Here is a 9153-nt window from a genome sequence, read left to right as displayed (position 1 = left end):
TTAGGACAAGGATTTTTTTTCAGGAGCCTGTAGGCTGTTCAATCTCTTAAAGATGTTGTTGATAGATGAGATTGCTCAAATCCCCAGGGTACATGCCTTTGGATACTGGGTGAGAGACCCCCATAACTAGAGAAACTTACAAAAAATTTAATCTAATTTACTTCCAGGAGCCAAAATGATGGAGTAAACAATAAATCACCATATGTCTCCCATATTCAGTTCCACACTGCAATAAAATAGCACCCCAAAACAAATCCTGGAGTAACAGAACCACCAAAAAGACAAGGCAAAACAATCTTTTAGACCAAGCAGGCAAACACCAACACCAGGACCCCCCATGTGCCTCAGCATGGCCCGGGACAAACATGCAGCCTCCAGCAGCCAGACCTCCAAGTGCTTCAGCATATTCCTGGGCAAACAGGCAGCCACCAGTGGCCAGATAGACACATGCTTCAGCACAGCCCAAGGGAAATGCAGAAACACTCCCACTGACCTAAGCACATGCCAGACATCATTACTAGGACCCTGGCTCAGCACCAAGGCATCGAACAGTGCCAGCAACCCCACAGTAGCCCATCATTGCAGTACCAGAAACAAATGTCACCCATGGGATTCAGGGCAACATCAGTGCAGCAGAAGGTAAACAGCCAGGGTCTGCAGCCACTGACACAAGAAGCCTGAGACAGTACCCCTTCACTGGAGGACCAGTTTTCAAATTTAAAAGAAAACGGGCAGCTAGGTGGCACAGTGAATAGAGATCTGGCCTTGGAGTCAGGAGAACCTGAGTTCAAATCCAACCTAGACACTTAACACTTACTAGCTGTGTGACCCTGGGCAAGACACTTAACCCAGATCACTTCATCAAAAAGTGAAAAAAAAAAAGAAAAGAAAGGGAAAAAGCACCCCCCCCAAAAAAAGAAAAGATGAGCAAAAGACAACAACAAAACAGATTCTGACCATAGAAAGTTATTATGATGACAGGGAAGATCAAGACACAAACTCAAAAGAGGTCAACGATGTCAAAACATCTATGGGCAAAACCTCAAAGAAAAATGGGAAGTGTTCTCAAGTCCAGAAAAAAACATCATGGAAGAGCTCAAAAAGGAGCTTAACATTATAAAAGAGAGGTAGAATAAAAATTGGGAAAAGAAGTGAGTGTGATGTGAGAGAATTATGAAAAATAGTCAACAGCTTTGAAAAAAAATACTTAAAAGGTAGAATTAGCCAAATAGAAAAGGAAGTAAAAATGCTAACTGAAGAAAACAACTCCTTAAAAGTTAGAATTGGGAAAGTGGAAGATAATGATTCTGAGACATGATGACTCAATCAAATTTGAAAGAGTGAAAAAATATATAAAATACCTCATGGGGAAAAAAAACAAAATAAAACAGAGAAAAAAACACAAAAAGAACTGACCTGGAAAATAGATGTAAGAGAGAAAATATCAGAATCATTCGAATACCTAAATACCATAATAAAAAGGAGGACCCGGACAACAACTTTCAAGAAATTATTGAGGAAAACTGTTTTGATATCCTGGAACCAGAGGACAAAATATGCATGAAAAGAATCCACTGATCATGTCAGGAAAGAGATCCCAAAACAAAACTTCCAAGAAATGTTATAGAAAAATAACAGAGCAATCAGGTCAAGGGGAAAAAAAATACTACAAATGACCAGAAAGAAACAATTCAAATATCAAGGAGCCAAAATCAGGATTACACAGGACTTAGCAGTTGCAACATTAAAGGATCAGAGGTCATGAAAAAGTATATTTCAGAAGGCAAAGGAGCTAGGACTGAAATCAAGACTCACCTACCTGGTTCTTTGGACTATTTTTAATAATTTTAATAGTATAATGTCTTTATGAGACTAAAAAGTTTGTGAACCATTGCCTTAAGCCATTATCTATTTAAAAAAAAAATACAAGTTTAGACTGAATACACAGATGCAGCACTCTGAGTCCTTGGTGAAGCTGTGGAAGCATTGGGAGACAAAAGCCCAAGGGAGAGGGGTCAAAAAAGATAAAAATGTGAAAATAGAACTATAAGAACTGTGCCCTGCCCAACTGTGATCATTTCACTTCCTCTTAGGACTTATGCAGATTGACTAACTGATATCAGTGAAATTGTCAGTAGTTCTGGTCCTGTAGAATATTTTACTGCTCTTAAAGTTGCTCAACTCAACTTTTAGACAATTTATGTTGAAAAAAATTGAAACATTTGATGAAACTAGTTTGGATGTTGACTGAGTTCCTTCTAAGGCTTTTTTGGATATTTGGCACTTTTGCCATTTGTCTCACAAATATTTTGCATCTAGAAAGAATTGAAATTTAAGAAGTTCACTTGAATTTAGAGATGATGGAGTGTAAGTGTGGTGGAATAACGATTTTGATTGGTGGAATTACTTATTTGTTTAAGAAAAAAATGAGTTCACCCACAATTCAGAATGGGGAAAAATATTGGGCAAAAACCAGGTCATAGCAGTAAAATCTGATGCCAGCTCTAAGGTTATTAACACAAAGAACTTTCTCACAGACACAAGTTTAAATTTTGATCCATTACTTGGAATCACAATTGATGAAGATACAATTATGTCATCTAACAATCTTGTCATCTATAAGTGTTTTTCCCTTAAAATATATTCCAGAAAAGATGGTTATCTTTGTTGTAAGAGTAATAGATGTGTAATTAGGTTTAGTTTGGCAATGAGTTGGTACAGATGTTACAACAGTTGAATTCTTTGGTAGCATTGGTGGCATGGAAATTGACATACAGATCTCTAAAAGTTTAAAACAAATTCTTCAAAAATATAGATTTAAATTTAAACTAAATACCAAAATTACTGAGACTATCAAGAAACCAGTTGTAAATTTTGATGTAGCTATTGAAGCTGCTTCTAGTAGAAAACCTGAAGTTATCATTTTTGACTTGTTTTAGGCAAAGATCCTTTACCAAAAATTTGGGACTGGAGGAATTTGAAATTGAGTTGGATTCCAAAGGTTGAATCCCAGTCAATACTAGATTCCAAGTCCAAAGTTTAAATATTTATGCTACTGGAGATATAATTGCTGACTCCATGTTAACTCACAATGCAGGAGAAGGCATTACCTGTGTGAAAAGATTGATGATGCTTTTGTCCACATTGACTATAATTGTGTGTCTTTAGGGATCTATATATGACCTTAAGTTGCATTAGTTGGTAATTCCGAAGAACAATTGAAAGAATAGCATACTGAGTACAAAGTTAAAAAAGTTTCCTTTTGCTGCCAAAAGCAGAGCAAAGACAGATGCTGACCCAGATGGCAAGATGAAGAACCTTGGTCAGAAATCAACAGACACAATGCTGGGAACACATATTTTAGGAGCAGGTGTTGGAGAAACAGGAAATGGAGCTGCACTGGAGTATGAAATGAAGTGTAGATGTTACTAAAGTTTGCCATATCCATCGTACTGTAACAGAAGTTTTCAATGAAGCAAATGTATCTGCATTTTTTGGCAAAGTAATCAATTTTCCCCCCAACTTTATACTACTTTATTTTTTTTCAATTATATATAAAGATAGTTTAAAACATTCATTTTTTAAAGATTTTGAGTTACAAATTTTTATCCCTCCCTTCCTCTCCTATCACCTCCCAAAGAGAACAAGCAATCTGATGTAGGTTATACATGTACAAACATGTTAAACAAGTTACCAAACTAGTCATGTGATGAAGGAAGAATCAGAATAAAAGGGAAAAACCCCAAAAAAAGAGAAAGCAGAGAGAGGGGGAGAGACAGAAAAAGAGAGATAGAGAGATCTGTATTCAGACTCTATAGTTTTGTTTTGTTTTTCTGTGGATGTGGATAACATTTTCCATCATTTGTTTTTTGGAATTATCTTAGATCATTGTATTGCTGAGAAGAGAGAGCTAATTCTATCATAGTTGATCACTACACAACGTTGCTGTTGCTGTTTACAATGTTCTCCTTATTCCTCTCACTTCACTCAGCATCAGTTCATGTAAGTCCAGGTTTTTCTGAAATCTACCTGCTCATCATTTCTTATAACATAATAGTATTCCATTACATTCATAAACCACAATGTGTTCAGCCATTCCCCAATTGATGCACATCCCCTCAATCTCTAATTCTTTGCCACCATGAAAAGAGCTACTATGAATATTTTTGTACATGTGGGTCTTTTTCCCTTTTTTATGATATTTTTGGGATACAGACCTAGTAGTATTATTACTGGATCAAAAGGTATGCACAGTTTGGTTGCGCTTTGAACCTAGCTCCAAATTACTTTCCAGAATGGTTGGATAAGTTCACAACTCCACCAACAAAGCATTGATGTTCCAATTTTCCCACATCTTCTCCAACATTTAACATTTTCCTTTTCTGTCATATTAGACAATCTGATAGGTGTGAGGTGGTACCTCAAAGTTGTTTTAATTTTCATTTCTCTAATCAATGATGATTTAGAGAACTTTTTCATATGACTATAGATAGCTTAAATTTCTTCATCTAAAAACTGCCTGTTCATATCCTTTGACCATTTATTGGTTGGAGAATGACTTATGTTCTTAAAAATCTATTTCAGTTCTCTATTTGATTACTCTGTAGATCACTCTGGTTATTTACTACTGTGCATTGTGTACCTAATCTATTACACTTATCTACCACTCTATTTTTAGCCAGAATTTTTGATGATTACTACTTTATAATACAGTGTGAGATCTTTATAGCTAAAGCCAACTTCCTTTACATTTTTTCATTGATTTTCTTGATATTCTTGATCTTGTGTTCTTTCAGTTGAACTTTGATATTTTTTCTAGTTCTTTAAAAAAAACCTTTTTGGTAGTTTGATTGTTATAGCACTAAATAAGTAAATTAAGTTAGGTGAAGTCATTTTTATTATATTGGCTTAACCTACCCAAGAGAAATTGATATTTTTCTAATTGTCTAGATCTGACTTTACCTGTGTGAATAGTGTTTCGTTGCTGTCTTGATATACTTCTTGGTTTTTTCTTGATAGGCAGACTTTCAAATACTTTATATTATCTACAGTTATTTTTCTTTTCATCCAAAGACAAGTTTTATTAGAACATGTGGCTTATTGGGCAGACTCTTAAGGAGTCTGAACATTAGTGAGCTAGTGGTTAGATTCTAAGACTCTGAACAGTGGTTAGATTTTAAGAATCTAAGCCTACAATTATTTCAAATGAAATTTTTCTTTCTTTTTTTTTTTTTGGCTAGGCAAAGAGGTTAAGTGACTTGCCCAGGGTCACACAGCTAGTAAATGTTATGTTTCTGAGGCCATATTTGAACTCTGATCCTCCTGAATCCAGTGCCAGTGCCCTATCCACTCTATTTCTTGTCACTGGAAATTTTGGTTAATATATAGAAATATTGATGATGTCTGTGGCTTTATTTGATGTCCTTCCATGTTGCTAAAGTTTTTCATTATTTCGACTAGTTTTTTTTTTAGTTGATTCTATAGGATTTTTCAAATATATCCTCATATCATTAGAAAAGTGATAATTTTGTTTCTTCATTGCCTATACTAATAAATTTAATTTCTCTTTCTTCTCATTGCTTTTGCTAACATTTACTGTAATATTGAATAATAATGGTAATAATAAACTTCCTTACTTCATTCACAATCTTATATACCACTCATTGTTGTAAGGAAAGCTCCATGTATTTCTATGATTTGGTGTTTTAAATAGAAATACATCTTGTCTTTTGTCAAAATCTTTTTTTTGCATCAAATGAGATAATTATATGATTATTTTTATTGATATGGCCAATTATGCTGATAGTTTTCTAATATTGAACCAGTTCTGCATTCCTGGTGTAAATCCTATTTGCTCATGGTTTATGATCTTTGTGATACATTGTTTTAATCTCTTTACTGATTTTATTTTAAATTTTTTGCATCAATATATGTTAGCAAAATTAGTTAATAGTTTTCTTTATTTTAGTTCATTCTGGTTAAGTATAAGCACCATATTTGTGTTCTACCATGAATTTGGTAAGACTTCTTCTTTGCTTATTTTTCCAAATAGTTCATATAATATAGGAATTTAATTATTCTGTGTTTTAGATAATTCACCAGTAAATTCATCTGGTTCCAGGGATTTTTTTCTTAGGGAGCTAATCTATGTCTAGTTTAATTTCTTTTGCTGAGATCAAGTTAGTTAAGTACTCTATTTCTTTTTCTGTTAATCTATACAATTGACATTTTTATAAATATTCATCAATTTCATGGTAATCATTAGCTTTATTGAGATAACATTTGGGCAAAATTGCTCCTCACAATTGCTTTGATTTCCCCTTTATTGGTGGGGAAGTCACCCTTTTCATTTTTGAATCTGATAATTTGGTTTTCTTCTTTCTTTTTTCATGAAATTAACCAAAAAATTATCTATTTTATTTGCTTTTTCATAAAACCAGCTCCTACTTTTATTTAATATTTCCATATATTTATTTCCCATTTTATTAATCCCTTTTGCTTTTTAGAATTTCCAAGTTGGTTTTTAATTGGGGAAATTTAACTTGTTCTTTTTCTTTCTTTTTTTTTTTGTTGCATGCCCTATTCATTGATCTGTTCTTTCTATATTTTATTGATATAGGGATTTAGACATATTTTTTCCTTAATACTACTTTGTCTGCATTCCATAAATTTTGGTATGTTGTTTAATTGTTGACCTTCTCTTTAATGAAATGATTTCTTATTTCTATGTTTTGTTCTTTTACCCACTAATTCTTTAAAATTAGATCATTTAGTTTCCAATTAATTTTTAATGTTTTCTTGGATTTTTATTCAATGAATTTTTTTTGTAGTTTTAAGATATGAAAAGTGTGAATTTGATATTTCTGCTCTTCTGCATGTGGTTGTGAGATTTTTGTGCCCTAATACTTGGTCTATTTCAGTTAAAAATATAACTGAGAAAAAGGCATATTGCTTTCTATTCCCATTCATTTTTCAGAGGCCTATCATGTTCATCTTTTCTAAATTTCTATATATCTCCTTATATTCTTTTTGTTTATTTTTAGTTGAGGTTCCCCACTAATATCATTTTACTGTCTATTTCCTCTTGTAAATAATTTAACTTCTTCTTTAGGAATTTGGATGCTGTGCCATTTGGTGCATATATGTTTAGTATTGATATTACTTCATTGTTTATGGTAACTTTTAGCAAAATCTATTTGTCCTGATTATTTTAATTAGATTTATTTTCACTTTTGCTTTGTCTGAGAAACCCCTTTTTAAAAAAATTCAGCTAAAACATAATAGATTCTGCTTCAGCCCCATATCTATACTCTGTTTCTGTATCTCTACTTCAAATGCATTTTTTGTAAACAACATGTTATAGTATTCTGGGATTTAAACCACTGTGTAATTTCCCTTCAGTTGATGGGTGAGGTCATCCCATTCATATTCACAGTTATGACTATTGCATATTTCCCTCCATTCTACATCCCCCTCCCCAGATATTCTTCTCTCTTTCTACTTTCAACCTAACCCTCCTCAGATGTGTTTTACTTTTATCACCTCCCCAAATCTGCCCTCCTTTCTAATAGCACTTTTGTTCTCTTATTCCTATCCCCTCACCTCATAATTCCCTGTTGGATAAAATAGATTTCTATACCCAACTGAGTGTATATGTTATTCTCTCTTTCACCCATTTTCAAAGAGAATAAGGTTCAAGCATTGCCCACCACCCCTACACTGTAAAAGCTTTTTGAACCTCTTTTATGTGTGATAATTTACTTTATTTTACTTTCCCCTTCCTCCTTCTTCCAATATATCCCTTATTCTCAATCCTTCATTTTGCTTTTCAGGATATCATCACACCATACTCAACTCACACCCTTGCCCCCTATCTATGTGTATTCCTTCTACCTGACCTAATAATGAGAAGTTCTTAGGATTTAGAAGTATCATTTTTCCATATTGGAATGTAAACTGTTTAACAATATTGAATCTGTTATGTTTCTTTTTTCAAATTCTTTTTTTATACTTCTCTTGATTCTTGTATTTGAGCTATGGTATTTTCATCAAGAATGCTTGAAAGTTCTCAATTTCATTAAATGTCAACTTTTTCCTCTGAATGTTTATTTTTTTCTGGGTAATTTAATCCTTTTATTAATAAGGCCAAAATGTTTAGTAATTAAAAGATAGCCATTTGGCCATCTCTCTTAGACCAAAGATCCATCGTTCCTCTAAATGTTTATGCTTAGTTTTTTTTTTTAATTAGTTGTCTCTTGTTTGTAATCCTAACTTTGAATTTGCTTATTATATTCCTGGAAGTTTTGATTTTGAGATCTCTTTCAAGAGCTTATGAGTGAATTGTTGTAATTTCTATTTTACCCTCTGTTTCTGTTATATCAGGTCAGTTTTCCTTTATAATTTTTAACTCTATCTAGATTATTTCTTATGGTGGCTTTCATATAGTTTAATAATTTTGAAATTATCTTTATTCAATCTATTTTCCAGGTCAGTTGTTTTCTAATAATAGATTTCATATTTTTATTTTTTATTCTTTTGATTTGATTTTTGATATCTCATAAATTTGTTAGCTTTAATTTGCCCAATTCTAATTTTTAAGGAATTATTTTCTTCAGTCAATTTTGTACCTCATTTTCCATTCAACCAATTTTAATTGAGTTCTTCTCTTCAACAAATTTTTGTGCAAATCCTATGATTTTGCCCCTTTTCTCTTATAAGTTGTTATTTTCTTAAGTTTTTTTTTATTTCTTTTGTGCCTCCTCTATGAAGTTATTTGGATGTTTATGTGACTTTCTTGCATCACTTTCATTTCCTATTCAATTTTTTCTCTATCTTTCTCATTTGATTAAAAAAAAATCTTTTTTTTATCTCTTCCAGGGACTGACACCAATCCCTATTTTTCTTTTCCATTCAAATCTGGTCTTTTCATCAAGAATGCATGGAAGTCCTCTATTTCACTGAATTTCCATTTTTTCCCCTGAAGGAATATACTCAGTCTTGCTGGGTAGGTGATTCTTCATTGTAATCCTATCTCCTTTGACCTCCAGAATATCATATTCCAAACCCTCTGATCCCTTAACGTAGAAGCTGCTAAATTTTGTGTTATCCTGATTGTGTTTCCACAATACTTGAATTGTTTATTTCTGGCTGCTT

The 9153-nt window shown here is 32.8% G+C and overlaps 1 pseudogene; it reads left to right on the top strand.

Annotated features, from left to right (window-relative positions):
- The first annotated feature begins 337 nt into the window (after positions 1–337).
- Positions 338–3508, top strand: LOC114033795 (annotated as a pseudogene).
- The last annotated feature ends 5645 nt before the right edge of the window (positions 3509–9153 follow it).

The sequence above is a fragment of the Vombatus ursinus genome, unplaced genomic scaffold (assembly GCF_900497805.2).
Source record: "Vombatus ursinus unplaced genomic scaffold, bare-nosed wombat genome assembly UNPS02007408.1, whole genome shotgun sequence".
Lineage (NCBI taxonomy): Eukaryota > Metazoa > Chordata > Mammalia > Diprotodontia > Vombatidae > Vombatus > Vombatus ursinus.
This window is presented reverse-complemented; position numbering and strand designations above follow the sequence as displayed.